This window comes from Ptychodera flava, chromosome 17 (assembly GCF_041260155.1).
Source record: "Ptychodera flava strain L36383 chromosome 17, AS_Pfla_20210202, whole genome shotgun sequence".
NCBI lineage: Eukaryota > Metazoa > Hemichordata > Enteropneusta > Ptychoderidae > Ptychodera > Ptychodera flava.
Genome location: NC_091944.1, coordinates 2,637,115 through 2,654,010, shown reverse-complemented (window position 1 = coordinate 2,654,010; position 16,896 = coordinate 2,637,115). Strand labels below are relative to the sequence as shown.

The window sequence follows — 16,896 nt, the reverse complement described above, 5'->3', positions numbered from 1 at the left end:
CTTTAACAACCGATAAACTAATTTCCTTCCCATTCAAGGGTATTTTATGGTGCCTTCATTTGTACGTACATATCATACGAGATCACGTTTACGTATCAATAAGTTCGACTCTACCTCCAACTGTATACCTAACATTTTTGGTGGGACAAAAATTTGCAACAGGGCATACTCGTTTCAGTTTACCTTACATCGTCTTTCTTTTTATCCGAATTGCGGTAAATATGTGCAATTGTTATAAAACCAGTTGCGTTTGCGATTAATGTGATTATAAATTGCATTTCAACTTTTGCGGCAGACGATACAAGAAACTCACAAATTACTTGATGACACAGATACCAAATTTCAATTTAAAGGATGGGATGTAACTGTTACAGTTTGTTGTACCAAGTAATTGACAATGAGAATGCATAATGTTCTTACAATGTTGCTCAAATTAATTGTTGTGATTAAATCTTGACTTTCACAACCAAAAATGTATTCTTCGAATACTGAACGATGACTGTAGCTTTTTGATCTAATTTGGGATTTTCTGATCTTGACCAAATCATGATATTTTTACATAAATTATTGCAATTTCACACTCTCTCTATTTAACTGACATTTTAAAGTATTAAAAACTGAAAAATAGAAATCTTAAACCTTTAACATCAAAAATCTTATTTTTTGGCAGGTAAAAAATCAACTTTTTCTGACAGGTTTCATTATGACATCTTTGAAACACAAAATAACCTGCGTTTAAAGTTTCAGAAATTTTAATTTCAAAAATTAAAAATTATTACATATATTGTTGAAGATGTCTAACATCGGCTGTGTAGACACAGTAGCAGGTGCCTGGTACAGTCTTTTCGGAAGAATGCTAGCTGACCCTGCTTGAGATGGCGTTCAATTGAACGCCATCTCAAAGCATAGCCTGGCCCTGCTTGAAATGGCGTTCAATTGAACGCCATCTCAAAGCACAGCCTGACCCTGCTTGAGATGGCGTTCAATTGAACGCCATCTCAAAGCACAGCCTGGCCCTGCTTGAGATGGCGTTCAATTGAACGCCATCTCAAAGCATAGCCTGGCCCTGCTTGAAATGGCGTTCAATTGAACGCCATCTCAAAGCACAGCCTGGCCCTGCTTGAGATGGCGTTCAATTGAACGCCATCTCAAAGCACAGCCTGGCCCTGCTTGAGATGGCGTTCAAATGAACACCATCTCAAAGCACAGGCTGACCCTGCTTGAGATGGCGTTCAATTGAACGCCATCTCAAAGCACAGGCTGACCCTGCTTGAGATGGCGTTCAATTGAACGCCATCTCAAAGCACAGGCTGACCCTGCTTGAGATGGCATTCAATTGAACGCCATCTCAAAGCACAGGCTGACCCTGTGCCCTTCTTGAGGTGGCGTTCAAATGAACGCCATTTCAAAGCACAGGCTGACCCAGCCTGAGATGGTGTTCAATTTAAGGCCGTCTCGAAGCACAAGCAGGCCATGTCAATGTTGGAGAATGAACATTTCTGATGAACAAATAGGCCACCTTGTGTTATCATTGGTGAATAAAACTGATATATTTGAGAGGGTGTTTGTACTGTTTCAAAGTAAAAAGTGAGTAGTTAATAAAAGACTACTGTAGGTAACAGCATTTCAAAAAATCAGCAAATCTAAGTGAACTAATCTTTTATTTAAGAAAATTTAATATGTACATGATAACATTATGTAAACACACAAAAGTTAGACATTTTGTCTACCCGCATAACACCAGAGACAATGGTAAAGACCACACAAATCCTGCACATACAGGCAGCAATTTCTTAACTTTTGACTGTTAATTGTTGCAAAGGCTGCCTCCAGAAATTATTATTATTAGTGACTGATCACAAAATAAAACAAATCAATGTTGTAACACATGTAATGTACCGTACACTTTGGCTATAATTCCTCTCTTGTTAAAAGTAACAAACTAGTTTGCAAGTTCCCAGAAGAAATTATTATCAATACACAGCACAGAGTGTTTCCTATTTAAGAATACATGTATTTAAGAATACATGCATCTTTCACCAATGCCAATTACACAACTACTGCTATAGAATCTAGATACATGTGGCAAATTTTGATCATGGAATAGTGAAAAATAAAATTAACAGTTATAAACTAGCGTCCCTATGGCTGATACAGCTTCACTGTGTTACATGTACAGAATAACTAGAATTTGTGATACTTGTGTTGATGATGAAGGTGGAAATCTTTGTTAGCTCATTTCAGGATGGCCTGACAAAAAGTAACAAAAAATAATAGCAAAAATACACATGGAAGATTTCACCATAATTTGAACAAATTATATTAAGATCATTCTTCAAAACATGTTAACCAAAGCTATCAGGTGAGTAGTATAACGAGAAACATATTTTTTGACCAAAAATGGCTAATATTGCCAGAAAAATACAAAAAGTGTTGATCTTATAACAATTTTAATACATCACATTGAAATAACCCCCAGGAACCTGTATATAAAATGTCAAAGCTATCAGAAAAGCAGTTTTTGAGAAACAATTTTTCAGCAAAAATGGCAAAAATTGCCCCCTGATTACAAAATTTTTAGATTTCATGATTTTTTAATACATAAATAACCCTTAGGAACCTGTTGACAAAATATATCAAGCTATTGAATGAGTAGTACTTAAGTAACAAATTTTTGACGAAAAAGTATAAAATTAGCCTTAAAAATACAAATTTGCATATTTCATTACAATTTGAACAAATCTGATTAAAGTCATCCCTGTACACTACATTTTACACCACATTTTAAAGGAATCAGAAGAGTCATTTTGAAGATGCTGGGAATGTAAAAAGGTGACATACTCCAGACAACGAATGCCTGACAACAGACAATCGACATCCATCAGTTTGATTAACTTTGCATCGTTAACAGTGAAGCTTAAAATAGAAGTGAATTGCTGCTGTCATTTTGATTAAACATCAGTCCTTCACTAGATCATAATTGATACTATGTTCCACTATATTCGAGGTGTTGGTATATATACTGTATGCATCAAAATAGTCACCTACATGTACAAGTACAGCAGTACAGAAGTTTATGTTGATATCACCTAGCTGACAATGCACATGTACATACACACTTTCCCAGAGGTTAAGCTTGAAAATTGTAAACTTTCAGAGCAGAATTTATCACCTACTTTCTTTAGCAATAATGCTGCATGTATCAAAAAAAAAGTCTGATTGCAATGTTGCCTCATTTGATTGCCTTTCTTCCGATTGTCTTCCTTCTGATTATCTGGTGTGCTGGATGTAATGCAGTGTTCAACAATATCCTGCTGGATGCAGTGTCGGTGGACTTATACTCATAGTTCTTCACTTCAACATGTTTTTCAATCTGAAGAACCCGTTCGCATGCTGGACAAAGAACACTTCTACTATCACAGCTGGCTTAAGAGTGCTGAAGTTTTCCATCTCTTATCTTTTCTTCAGTCTGTGTTTTCCCAGAGAAACCTTAAAATGAATATTTAAAATTTCAAATTAGGAGAAAATTCAAAAGTGATAGGAAAAAATGAAATTTGACATTTTACAATTTACTAAAGAACAATAAAATTAAAGATGTAAAAATTTAAAGCTATTATTATCAAAGGGAAGCAGTCATAGAAACTGTGTTCAAGGGTCGTATCTGACCCGTACAACCAATGTTAACAGTGTAACTAAGGTATGATGGTGATTGGTGAAAGTTAAAAGTCTGTCATAATCTACAACATCATATAATTTAAAAGTTGCAGCTCACATGATGAGGGACATCTGGATATCTTTAACAAAATACCGGTACATTGTTTGTAAACAAGAAACTCACACAGATGCAGTTTCAACGATGGTTTCCATTGAGCTAAAGATGGTTACTGGAGGGAGGGTCACCATATTTTGTGCAACCATAAGAAGGAAAGATGTGGCTCATTTAGTGCTTCATCCAAAAATATCGAATCATAATACATGGAGTCTATCTGGCAAATTGTTGACAATTTTCCCCCACAAAACATGCCGTATCTGCATGTAATATATATTTGTTTGATAATGTATTTAAATGTACTTTGCTTGAATTGGGAAGTAAAATGTGCATTTGTGTACGAGAAATTGATTTCTGAATTTCATCTAAAAAGCTGGTTCACTACTGTATCCATGGTGTCTATGATGAAACTATGAATATTTTTTTTGCAGTACAAAATTAGATAAATCTGTGCATTTATGTATGCCTGATTATTTACATTATTGTTTTTGATTAGACTAGAGTGGTTACAAGTCAATGGTTGTGCAAGAAATTTGATTTTGGAATTTCACAGAAATGTTGATACATTGTACATTGCGGTCAATGATGAAATTATGAATAACTTTTTCCAATACAACATTAGATAAATCAGTGCATTTATGTATGCTTGATTATTAACATTATTATTCTTGACTAGACTAGAGTGGTTACAGGTCCATGATTGTGCAAGAAATTTGATTTTGGAATTTCACCGAAATGTTGATTCAATATGCATGGCGGTCTATGGTGAAACAATGAACAATTTGTTTTCCAATACAAAACTAGGTAAATCTGTGCATGTATGTGTGCTTGATTATTTATATTAATGTTTTTGATGAAAGTAGAGTGGTTGTAAGTCCATGATTGAGCAAGAAATTTGATTTTGGAATTTCACTGAAATGTCAATTCACTATATGCATGGCGGTCTGTGAGGAAACAATGAATGATTTTTTTTTCAAATACAAAACTAGGTAAATCTGTGCATGTATGTGTGCTTGATTATTTGTATTAATGTTTTTGATTAAACTAGTAAACTAGAGTGGTTGTAAGTCCATGGTTGTGCAAGAACTTTGATATTGGAATTTCACTGAAATGTTAATTCACTATGCATGGCGGTCTACGGTGAAACAATGAATAATTTTTTTTCCAATACAAAACTAGGTAAATCTGTGCATGTATGTGTGCTTGATTATTTATATTAATGTTTTTGATGAAAGTAGAGTGGTTGTAAGTCCATGATTGAGCAAGAAATTTGATTTTGGAATTTCACTAAAATGTTAATTCAATATGCATGGCGGTCTATGGTGAAACAATGAATAATTTTTTTCCAATACAAAACTAGGTAAATCTGTGCATGTATGTGTGCTTGATTATTTATATTAATGTTTTTGATGAAAGTAGAGTGGTTGTAAGTCCATGATGGAGCAAGAAATTTGATTTTGGAATTTCACTAAAATGTCAATTCAATATGCATGGCGGTCTATGGTGAAACAATGAATAATTTGTTTTCCAATACAAAACTAGGTAAATCTGTGCATGTATGTGTGCTTGATTATTTATATTAATGTTTTTGATGAAAGTAGAGTGGTTGTAAGTCCATGATTGAGCAAGAAATTTGATTTTGGAATTTCACTGAAATGTCAATTCACTATGCATGGCGGTCTGTGAGGAAACAATGATTTTTTTTTCAAATACAAAACTAGGTAAATCTGTGCATGTATGTGTGCTTGATTATTTGTATTAATGTTTTTGATTAAACTAGTAAACTAGAGTGGTTGTAAGTCCATGGTTGTGCAAGAACTTTGATATTGGAATTTCACTGAAATGTTAATTCACTATGCATGGCGGTCTACGATGAAACAATGAATAATTTTTTTTCCAATACAAAACTAGGTAAATCTGTGCATGTATGTGTGCTTGATTACTTATATTAATGTTTTTGATGAAACTAGAGTGGTTGTAAGTCCATGATTGAGCAAGAAATTTGATTTTGGAATTTCACTGAAATGTCAATTCAATATGCATGGCGGTCTATGATGAAACTATGAAACTATGAATAATTTTTTTTTCAAATACAAAACTAGGTAAATCTGTGCATGTATTATTGCTTGATTATTTATATTAATGTTTTTGATTTAACTAGAGTGGTTGTAAGTCCATGGTTGTGCACTTGAAGAAATTTGATTTTTGAATTTCACTCAAAAGTTGATTTACTGTACATGGTACGTAGCCTATGAGAGAACTATGCACAAGTTTTCCAATATAAAACTGACAATATCTTTGAATTTATGTACATTTGATAATAGATATACACTTTTCCACCTGTTGCATATGTTTTTGCCTCTTTTCTTTTATCAGTTTTAACTGTTCAAGATGTGTAGGATACCACTTTATCTTCTTTGCTTGTGAAACTTGTGGATAATGTGTACGTATTTTGTTGGTGATTTCCTATTCAGGAAATATCACATGGACAATCAAAGTTTTGGCCATAAAATCAGCTTCTGTCAAAAGTGACCCCCCCCCCGATAGGTTTATAAAAAAGTGACCCTCCCCTTGAACTGTTTTCTAAAAAGTGACCCTCCCCCAATTGCCCCCCCCCCTGTAATTTCTGAAGGCTCCCTAATGATGAGTCCCTTATCGTTGGTGACTGTCACTGTGTCAGGTAAAATCATTTCAATGGAGATGCCCTAACCACTGATATAACTGAAAATATAGCTTTTTACGTACCATCCTCTCAAACATAACTCCAAAGGGTCCGTTTGGCAGTGCTTTCACCTCTTAACGTTCACGCTACGATCACAATAGACGATTTTCCGCTGATTGCGAGATCTCGCGAGACTGTAATACATGTCCGTAGAAACAGGTTTCCAGCTTAGTAATACAAGTCAAACTTTGTATGGAACTAGAAAAAGTGCAGAACTGAGCAAAGGTTGCAACTTCATATATATTATGCAGTGTTTAACGTAATTAGCGACTTGTCCTGTTTTACGCAGTTTGTCCTGTGTTGCGAGAACGCGTCCACTGCGAACCACATATTCTCGCGATATCTCGGAATGTCACGCGCGGTTCGGAACATGGTCTATTCCTTTCGCTCTGCATGCTCTGCAAGTGCTGACATCATTTCTCGGGAACAGCATGGTCACTCCAGCTCCACAAGTTGTTGACAGACATCAAATTCATCGGCGATATCCAGGTTTCCGTTGCAGTTTCTATGTAGTCCTGCCATTAAATCGTCGGAGTAATGGATGTTCTACATTCGGAATCAGTAACCTTTCCCAACTAAGAAATAAGTGCAGTGGACATAACAAAATCATTCGAATGCCGCGCCGTTTACTTTACACGTTCGACTTGAAACAATGCAAAAGCCTCACAGCTGGGTGACCCGTGACCTTTACTATGTTAATTTGCAAAGACCATCTTACTTGGTGTAAGAGTTAGCGTCTCGCTTAACGAGAAACATATCATTGACTACACCTCCACAACAATCATGAAGACTGTAACATACTACCGAGTATTTTAAACAGTAGGAAAACTTTACGGCATAATAGAACAACATGTACCTTTAACACAACCGCGCGGCAAGCCCTAGGTGTACCTATATATTAAAATGGAATATGCCGCCATGAAATGATTGTTCGTGAATTGTTTACAGTTTGTGTAAGACCAGCGACTTCAGCAGCGTTCATCAGCGAGAGAGTACACTACCACTAATTTATCTAGACTGCTCGTCGAAGTTGACTGACAGTTGAACTACTGCCCAGTTCATCACATTTATGCCAGGGATAACATGTCTTGTAGATCTCGTAGCGTGATAAATGCGCAAAGACGGGTTCCAGCGCTGACCGATCAGCCACACATCGGAGCAATGAGGACGGATTAAGCTCATTACATAACACATTGGCTCGACTTTTGAGGTGCGGAATGGAATGTAAACATCCATGGGAATATTGACGCTGTTTATCCAGCAAGTTTGGCCGAATCTTTTCAATGATTCCTCAGCCTGTCATGTGAGCTTTACCAAGAAATGCTTGTGAATGCACTAGCTGGCGAGCGAAACTTGAATGAAGGTAATGTTATATTTTGTTTAACCTATTGTTAAACCATTGTTTACAAATCCAAGCCCCTCTGATTGTGGGGAAAAAGGGCTGCAGTCTGTATACAGTGGGAGGGGGGTATGTCAATATACTGGCCATTAGAAAACCATTTACAGCCATATTTTTATAACATTGTAGAAAAATCACTTGATTGTTTTTCTCAGCTGCAATCATGATTAGTAAATCATTCCTTGTGTGACAAGAACAGTAGAGGTTGAGATAGAGAACAACTCTGTATTTGATCCATCAGCATACTGTATTTGCCATACAAACTGTGAAATTTGAGCTTAAATGATCTCAGGAGAGACAAACTGTCCAGTTATTATCAGGATCTACCAAAAACCTCCCCTGGACATAATTCACAAAAGAAGCCCATCTTTATATTCATCATGGATGCAGTGTCATCTTCAACAAAAGTGAATATTAAGAAAATTGAGTAACAAACGAGTAAAAAAATCATCCATATGTTCATTTATCTGCACAAGATTGTATTTTTTACGAGCATCTTATTAATTATTTGTTCTAGCAAGATCTCTGCCACAGATGGAAATGCTTGGGATGCATCTTTCTGTATAAACTTATACTTATTTTGGCATAGAAAGATAAGAAATGATGTCAGAGTGTTTATATGACATACATGTAAAGTCAGTGGTGGCTAGCATAGAGTAGATATTTCATAAATGTGAGTGGAACTTTGTCATTTCTTCATACCATACATGTATACTGTAATTATTAATTTTATAGACAACAGTCCAACTCTATCTGTGATGTAATAATAAACTACTGGTATATCATGTAAGTGTTCAGTGAGGGACAATGATTTAGACATATGACTCCTGTAAAATTTTCTTTTTCAGGATTTTGACACAGAGATGATGTATTGGAGACTTATTACCTGTAAGAAAAGACCACCAGTCCACCAGCCTTTCATTAACCCTTAAAATGTAAGTGTGATCATCTGACAAAGATCATATCTGTCCAACATTCTCTCTCTTTCCAGTATAAGACTGTATTCACAAACACTTCAGGATGGGGAATGGCGAGGACTTGAAAACAGTTATATGTACTACATGCAGGGATGGGGTGTCTGAGAAAAAAATGACATTGCAAAGGAGGAACTTAAAACATTTCTGAATATCAAATTCCTTTCCAAATATGTTATAGCACTTTCATTTCCTGCCATTTAATTTTCAGCACACCCTTTGGGCACTGTGAGTGATTAAAGCATAATAATGCACTTTTCATGCACATGTAATATTTAATTTTTGCTAACTGGAGACCACTAAAACTAATGGTATATGTATGTGTTATTACATTTGGATCATCAATTAAGCTCACAGTTTTAATCAGTATGAAAGCCAAGTCAGAATATTGTTTATTTCTACACAAAATTTAGCTTATTGGACAATTTCACAATCGTCATGAAAGCTAGACCAATAATATTTTTCTGCTTAAAATTTCCCAATTTTTTACTTCCCATTTGCCATACACATGGCAACTGGGAGGATGTTTGCAATGGCATCAAAATATCTGCATTTGATATGTCTGACTATACATTGTATGTCCGTACAGTGTTTGTATGTCTGTCTATCTGTCTGTCCAGATCAAAAACTTCCAAACCTCTGCTCATGTTGAGCTGATTTTTGAGTAGTCATGCCATGTGTGATGTACCGGTAGATGTGCCGTTGTTTAAATGAACCTCATCATTGAAATGATGGCAAAATTCTCATATTTGTATTTTGTGGCAATATTTTCCACTTTTTGATCAAACTATCTTCTTCTTTGAAAGTGTTTATCCCATTTCTTACAAATTAGGTGCCCAGGTCATTATGAGATGAAGTACTTCATATATGCTTCAGTATAAGAATGATTTGCAGTCGAATTTTCTTAGCAATCATTCTGTAGGATTACAATGTTGCTGTATGTGTTTGCTAGCACTGAGTATTTCTATAAAATGGAAGTGCAGTGTCATCAACAGTTTTTGTTGTATTTTTCATGACATATCATTACATGTAATTGTTGTTTTTTTCAAAGTCAATATCATGACCATTTGTTTATCTTTTCTGATCACAGCTTCTGGCCAAAAGAAGTCACCAATGACAACACATACAGACAGAAAAAACAATGTAGACATTTTGTCAACAAAAGGATACAATAATTCAAATAAGAGATAGACACCTTGGAAGCGTTAACCATTGTGGTCTTGTGGTCTGTGTAAGCCACATGTACAGAAACTACGTGTAGATGAGAAGTGAACATCAAATCTACAGCGATTATTTTTTCCTATGATAAGCCCAAGACCTTAAAGTATGTAGACCTGGAAACTGGACATGTTTAACAACTACGTGCTGAGCAATGAAACTTCATCGGATGAATGATCTGGTGGAATCAAAGTAAACATGTACTCAGAGACTGTAGTGACAGTGATGTAACGGGATGTAATGGAGGAATTCTTCTTGTATTACTGACAAAAGTTTGTTAATTTTCTTTCTGTACATTTCCTAAATTAGATTAAGTTGTATAAGTTGTATACAATTGAGCTTGTCATTTTCTTGTGGCACATGTAGCCAATGCAGCTGCCCTTCTCACTGTCTGCTCTCTTATTCGGTAGTTTAGTGAAACAGCAACACTACACAGCAAAGCTTCCATTCAGAAAGGCATGTCCAGGGCTAGCAGAAAACAAGCCTAATGCCAGTCTTAAGCTTGTTTAAGGCTAGCCTAAAGCAAGCCCAAAGCATACCCAGCTTGACAGCAAAGTCTGCATGTCTCATTCTCACCTTGTCTGGGGCCATTGAGTCTAAAGGTGATAACTATCATTGCCACTGAATTACATTTATATGTGATTTCCTGCACATTGTAAGAGATAATGTAGTGTTGAAAGCTATTCTGTGGGTCTCAGACTTACTTTGGGCTTGTTTTTGGCTTATCTAAGTCATGCCCAAAGCAGGACTTAATTGAACACAAGTTTTGCTGTGTACTGTATCAGGTGTTTGTGTGAAGGTCTCATGTATTCAGTAAAATTCACTTGTTTGGAAAGGTATTGGTCATTTCTTAACAAGTACAAGGCCCTGTGTCCTAGAATTATTCCTGTCATTTGCTATTGAAAATTGTAACACATACAATTTCATATTTCTATGCTTTGACCATGACAACATCAGATATCAATAAATTTTCCTAGACACAGTGCACAATTGAACATCATTTCTACAGGGTTTGAGACGGTGTTCATTGAACGCCATCTCAAAGAATGCTTGAGATGGCGTTCAATTGAACGCCATCTCAAAGAATGCTTGAGATGGCGTTCAATTGAACGCCGTCTCAAACATTCTTTGAGATGGCGTTCAATTGAACGCCATCTCAAAGAATGCTTGAGATGGCGTTCAATGGAACGCCGTCTCAAAGAATGCTTGAGATGGCGTTCAATTGAACGCCGTCTCAAGCATTCTTTGAGATGGGGTTCAATTGAACGCCATCTCAAGCATTCTTTGAGACGGCGTTCAATTGAACGCCGTCTCAAATATCAATTGCCTGTTTTATTCTTCCAAAAATGTAATTATTTTTTATGACAGAGGTAATATAGCCAGACTGATAATAATATGCTGCGCAAATTCCAAAAAAGATTTATTTTTGAGAAAGCCAATGCAAAGTTACTTTTTTGCCTGTAAAATATCTCAGTTCAATTTTCTTGTTGTAAATCTGTATTATTTTATTCATTAATTGTTGAATAAAAATGATAGTCAATAAAAATGTGTTTTTGTACTGTCAATTTTTGGGTTTCACTTTTGCAAGTATGTCTTACATCTGAATTTATTTGATGAAATTATAAGTTATTTGGACATATATAAAAATGTGATTTTTGAACTTGCAAATTTTAAAATATATTACATGGACTGAATGGAAATTTTGAATTGTGATTTTTATGTCAATCATTATGAAGAACCTTCAAACAGGCGAATTTTGCAAACTAAAGAATTATGCAGGAAATTTTAGCAGCCTGAAATTATAAACCATAAACATAAACTTTTGATAACAAAATTTTGCAAAATAGTAGTCAATTACAGTGAAACTAACAAATTTATCATGTAAATATCAGAAAACCTCAAGATCAGAAAATCCCAAAATAGATCAGAAGGTGTTTTTATTTGATCTGTGCTGTGTCGATGGATACCTATTTGCGAAGAAATGTTTCTAAATGCAGAGGCATAAATATGATTACCATTTAAGTGGATATAACTTCTTTTGATGTACAATTAAAAGTAGGTACGTTTGTGTTCGGCCCGGCAGTCATAGCGTTACTTACCCAGTCGATCCAGAAATGCTCTTCTTTAACAGAACCAGGCCGAGTATTCAGCTACTAAGGCAAGATGTCTGATGTATTCCACAGAAGTAACTCTCACTTCATTTTATAGAACCTGACTGGAAAAGATGCGGGTGATATTACCAGCCAATGTATACTTAGATAAAAATACTAAAAGAAATAAATACAACCAATAATAATTTGAATGAATCTATCACAAATAGACTCCAGATGGTCTATAATATGACTGGAAATTTAAATTTTAAATCAAAGAGGTAACCTGTCTCTCGTTTGGCCGATGCGCATAACGTTAAAGGTATACTGTCACCTGTTCCAATTTTGCTACAGTTACCATGGCAAGAGAAAATCTAACCAATAACTGATTTTAAGCGGGTGCCCGAGTTTAAAAAACAGCGCCCTCACATGGGCATTTTGAATACCAGGGAACGCCCCTCTGACCATATATGGGCATATTTAGATTACTGGTGACTGTATACCTTTAAGTCATCTATTACGGGGCCATTTAGAACAAGAAATATGAACAATGTCTCTGCTAACCTTTGAATAATAACTTTATTGGAAAAACCAGCCATCCCACGCTATAATTTCTACTAAGTCCCTCAGCACAAATGAACATTCTGACGAAGACTGCTGTATTCTTGTGATGTGCGCTTTCCCCCGATTTCCGTTGCTTTTGTCATGCACAACTTTCTTCAGTAGACAGAGGGTAACGATAAAGTTTCTCCAACACTACTCACACAATAGGTGCAGCTACCATCGCCGATTCTGTTACCAACATTTTAAAGAATTCAACCGTTTATAGTTCTCAAAATTGTCTTAGGTCCACTACAGTTGTTCAAATCCTGAAAATGGACCAAATAATCTTTATTACAACTGCACGTTCAATGTTACCTGTTCTATCAATTTTCAGTTGATAATGCCGACCCTATACTGTTAGTCTAGGGAGTTCACTTGCGCATAAGCACGCGAAGCTTTCGAATTCAGTGCACTTAACCTTTCTTGGATTGTCGATCGAAGGCCCAGAGTCGAAGTGTTGGGCAGCGGGCCGTGGCAGAACAGTACTAGTAGAAAGAATGAAAGGTTTGATACAACAAATCGGCGAGAAGTTCAAAACAAACAAATCAAAACATGAATCCTCAAACAATTAACAAAAACCGGTCGAAAATACCTTCAAAAGTTCATATCTTTATTCTTTTATCTCATTTGACTGATATATGCCACATCTAGACAACAATTCACTGTCAGGCAATTTCCAGTATTCAAGTTGAGCTTATTTGCCATTGGAAGTCAGGAAGGTAAAGTTTAAAGTTCAAAAAAGCACAACAAAATACCGAAAAACGAACAAAGAGAGAAAACAGCAAACACAACAACAAAGCAGAAAGCAAAGTACACGTTACACCTGATCAATAAGACTTCACTTTTACTGAAATCCGACTTGAATGACTTATTAGCATTAATTTAGAGAAGAATTTAGAAAAAGAATCAAGACCATGTCTTCCGAAAACATATGTGCAAGCTAAGCGACCATATGATAAGGAACATTTAAGACGTCTTGTAGTACTTTAAAGTTTAAGTACAGCCAAGAGAACTGTTGCCGAGCAAAATTCAAGACGACTAATTTACAGCAGTCTTGCCTGGCTATCCATCTTTTTGAATCAGAAATGCAATTGTTTCACAGATAGAAAACTAGATATCTAACAATCAGTGTCACTATAAAGTTGTTGGACTTTCCTTTATCCTGTGCAATGGGGTCGATGCCAAATCTGATAAGCAACTGATTTCCCAAAATAGAAATAGTCTAACTCCGATAATGGAAGATTGAAAATCCAAACCAAACATACATAGATCCACTATGCCGTACCAGCAACTTTCGGTCACGAATTTACGACCCATTGATATGATAGTTTGTTTAAAAATCGTTATTTTAGATCCATAATTATTTCGGTCTTGGGGGGGGGGGTGTCTAGACTCCTTTTCCCATTATTCACCTCAATGGGAATGCACTTTAAAATCGATATTTTAATGCAGCTGACTCTTATTAAAAACGCCTTATGCATAATGTACAGATAGGTATTAAGGATGTTGATTTGATAAATATGCAAAAACAGAAATTTATAGTTTTGGTATATTAATTCCATTGGAGTCTGACTAAGTTTTAGAACACGTGTATATATTAAGTTTAGGCTGTAGCAACTTTGACTTTAAAAGGCAAAGTAAAAAAAACTATCTTACGACTCCCTGAAGAAGGAATGTAATTTATACACGGATCATTAAGATTTTCTAAAATAGTTCGCAAAATTAACGTTTGTGATCGTACATTTTCCAGAAGGCAAACACAATTACTGATTGCTGATGAATATTTGATGAACAATATTAAAATTCGGTCACTCTCTTGCTTCTATGGATGTGCAATACCTGCTTGGCAGTTCTCTCTAAAAACATTACCTCATATCAAAGGCCATACAATTTCCGCAAGCCGGGCGTATTCCTTTTCAAATATCCTTTGGTTTTATCGAGAGCCCCCCTGCTCTCTGTGCCACAGTGTAGACACTTCATTTTTAATTCAACTGTTCGCACACGTGAGCTAATGTCGTAGCGATGTCTCTCTGTCTGTCTGTCCGTGTGTGTGTTTGTCTGTCTGTCTGTCTGTTTACATGATAACTCAAAAACGCCTGAACGGATTCAAGTAAGATTCGGTAGATAGGTACCATATGCTAATTTCAAGAACTGATTAGATTTTGGTTAGTGTGGCTTTCATATCAATGAAGTTATAAAATATCATTTGTTTCCATATAATGGTTTCCTATGGAAACAGTAATGACAGTGTCGACATATATCAAGAACTTTGATGACACTTTCCACAGATGACAATCCCATAACATAATGATGATACTGTGAGTGCCATGTCCAATTATCTGCTCATTTGCATATTTAATGAACTTTTGTAATTAGTGATATAATTCCGAAATTCCTGCACCAAATTTGATGATACCTGCAACAGATATTGATCTGATACATATCAAATTGTACTGGGAAGCATTTGGCAGTGTCAAGTTAATAAATAGCTCGTTTGCGTATTTAATGAAGTGTCTAATAAGTCATATAACTCCGAAACAACCCCATCAAATTTGATGAAATCTGCTGCAGATACTTATCCGACAGATATCTGACCATGGTGTAAAGCATTTACTAGTGTAAAATTAATTAAGGGTTCATTTTTATTTTTAATGAACTTTGTAATTGGGTATATAACTCTGAAATTACGGCACCAAATTCGGTGAAACCTGCTACAGAAATTGGTCTGATAAATATCCAATTGTACTGAGAAGCATTTGGCAGTGTCAAGTAAGTAAATAGCTCCTTTGCATATTTTATGAAGTTTTGTAATTAGTCATACAATTCCGAAATAACTGCACCAAATTTGATGAAATCTGCTGCAGATGCCGATCCTACAGATGTCATATATGAACTGTGTAATTAGTGTCATAACTCTGAAATTACCACAGCAAATTTGGTGAAACCTGCTACAGATATTGATCTGATAAATATCTAATTGTCCTATGAAACATTGAGCATTGTCAAGTTAATTAAGAGTTCATTTGCAATTTTAATGAACTTTGTAACTAGTGATATTACTCCAATATTACAGCATTAAATGTGATGACACGTTATACAGATGTTGATCTGACAGATATCTAATTGTCCAATGAAGCATTGAGCAGTGTCAAGTTAATAAACAGCTCATTTGCATATTAAATAAAGTTTTGTAATTAGTGATTTAACTCTGAGAGTACTTTGTGAAAGTAGATGAAACCTGCTACATATAATGATATAACAGATATCTGATTGTTCTGTGGAGCGTACTTGTTGTAAAAACACGTGGGCACATTCAGTTCATATCTGGTTGTAACCACACCCTCCATAGAGAGATAACAGAATTATCACCTTACCACACACATAGCAAAGCTTCGTGCACAATCCTTTTCTGAGTTGGTGTCAGTGAAATGAGATTCCATGCATCTTTAGCCACAGAGCCTACAGAGCTCAGTTTAAGCCAACGGCAAATATTTTTTTCTCTTCTCATTGCTGTGCCTTTTGGGCCACCCCAATACCGCCGGATGTATAATAGGAAAGAACAGGGTACGCTGCAAGGGCGCAAATCGTTACTTCGAGTGCAACCCCCTCAAGTGACCCTGGATTTAGCCTTTTTAGGGATGGGAGCCCCCATTTACCAATGTAAGAGTCCCACCCCTTTTGGGAGTCAGGAGCCTCCATTTGCCAATATAAGAGCCCCACAACCACAAGTTGTCCAGGTGTGAGGGTTGTTTTCAGAGGATGGGTGCTTCCATTAACCAGTTTAAGCGGATAGGCACCTTCTGAAAAAAATATTTTTTAAACGAAGGCTCCAAGGCCCATCTTGATTTTAGCCTTGTTCAGGGGCTAGGAGCCTCTATTTACAAATGTAATAGTCCCACACCCCCTAGTGGTCCAGATGTAAGCGTCTCTATACTACTCGTATCAAGACAATGTCTTCCGAAAACATGATATGTGCAAGTAAAACAACCACCTGATAAGGAACATTCCCAACATGTTTACCGTGTTAAGGCTCTTAATACCATAGTACTTTAAAGTTTAAGTATAGCCAATAGAATTGTTGCCGAGCAATTCATGACGACTATCCATCCTTTTGAATCAGA

The 16,896-nt window shown here is 35.9% G+C and overlaps 2 long non-coding RNA genes across 2 annotated transcripts; one reads left to right on the top strand and one right to left on the bottom strand.

The window, feature by feature from the left end:
* Positions 1-1,642: 1,642 nt before the first annotated feature.
* LOC139115143 (uncharacterized) lies at positions 1,643-7,410 on the bottom strand. Its single transcript, XR_011548063.1, has 2 exons — positions 6,515-7,410; positions 1,643-3,489 (listed from the first exon to the last, which is right to left on the bottom strand). It is a non-coding gene; the product is annotated as an uncharacterized lncRNA (long non-coding RNA).
* Positions 7,411-7,430: 20 nt separating this feature from the next.
* On the top strand, positions 7,431-11,628 carry LOC139115142 (uncharacterized). The gene is made up of 3 exons (XR_011548062.1): positions 7,431-7,854; positions 8,739-8,825; positions 9,955-11,628. It is a non-coding gene; the product is annotated as an uncharacterized lncRNA (long non-coding RNA).
* The last annotated feature ends 5,268 nt before the right edge of the window (positions 11,629-16,896 follow it).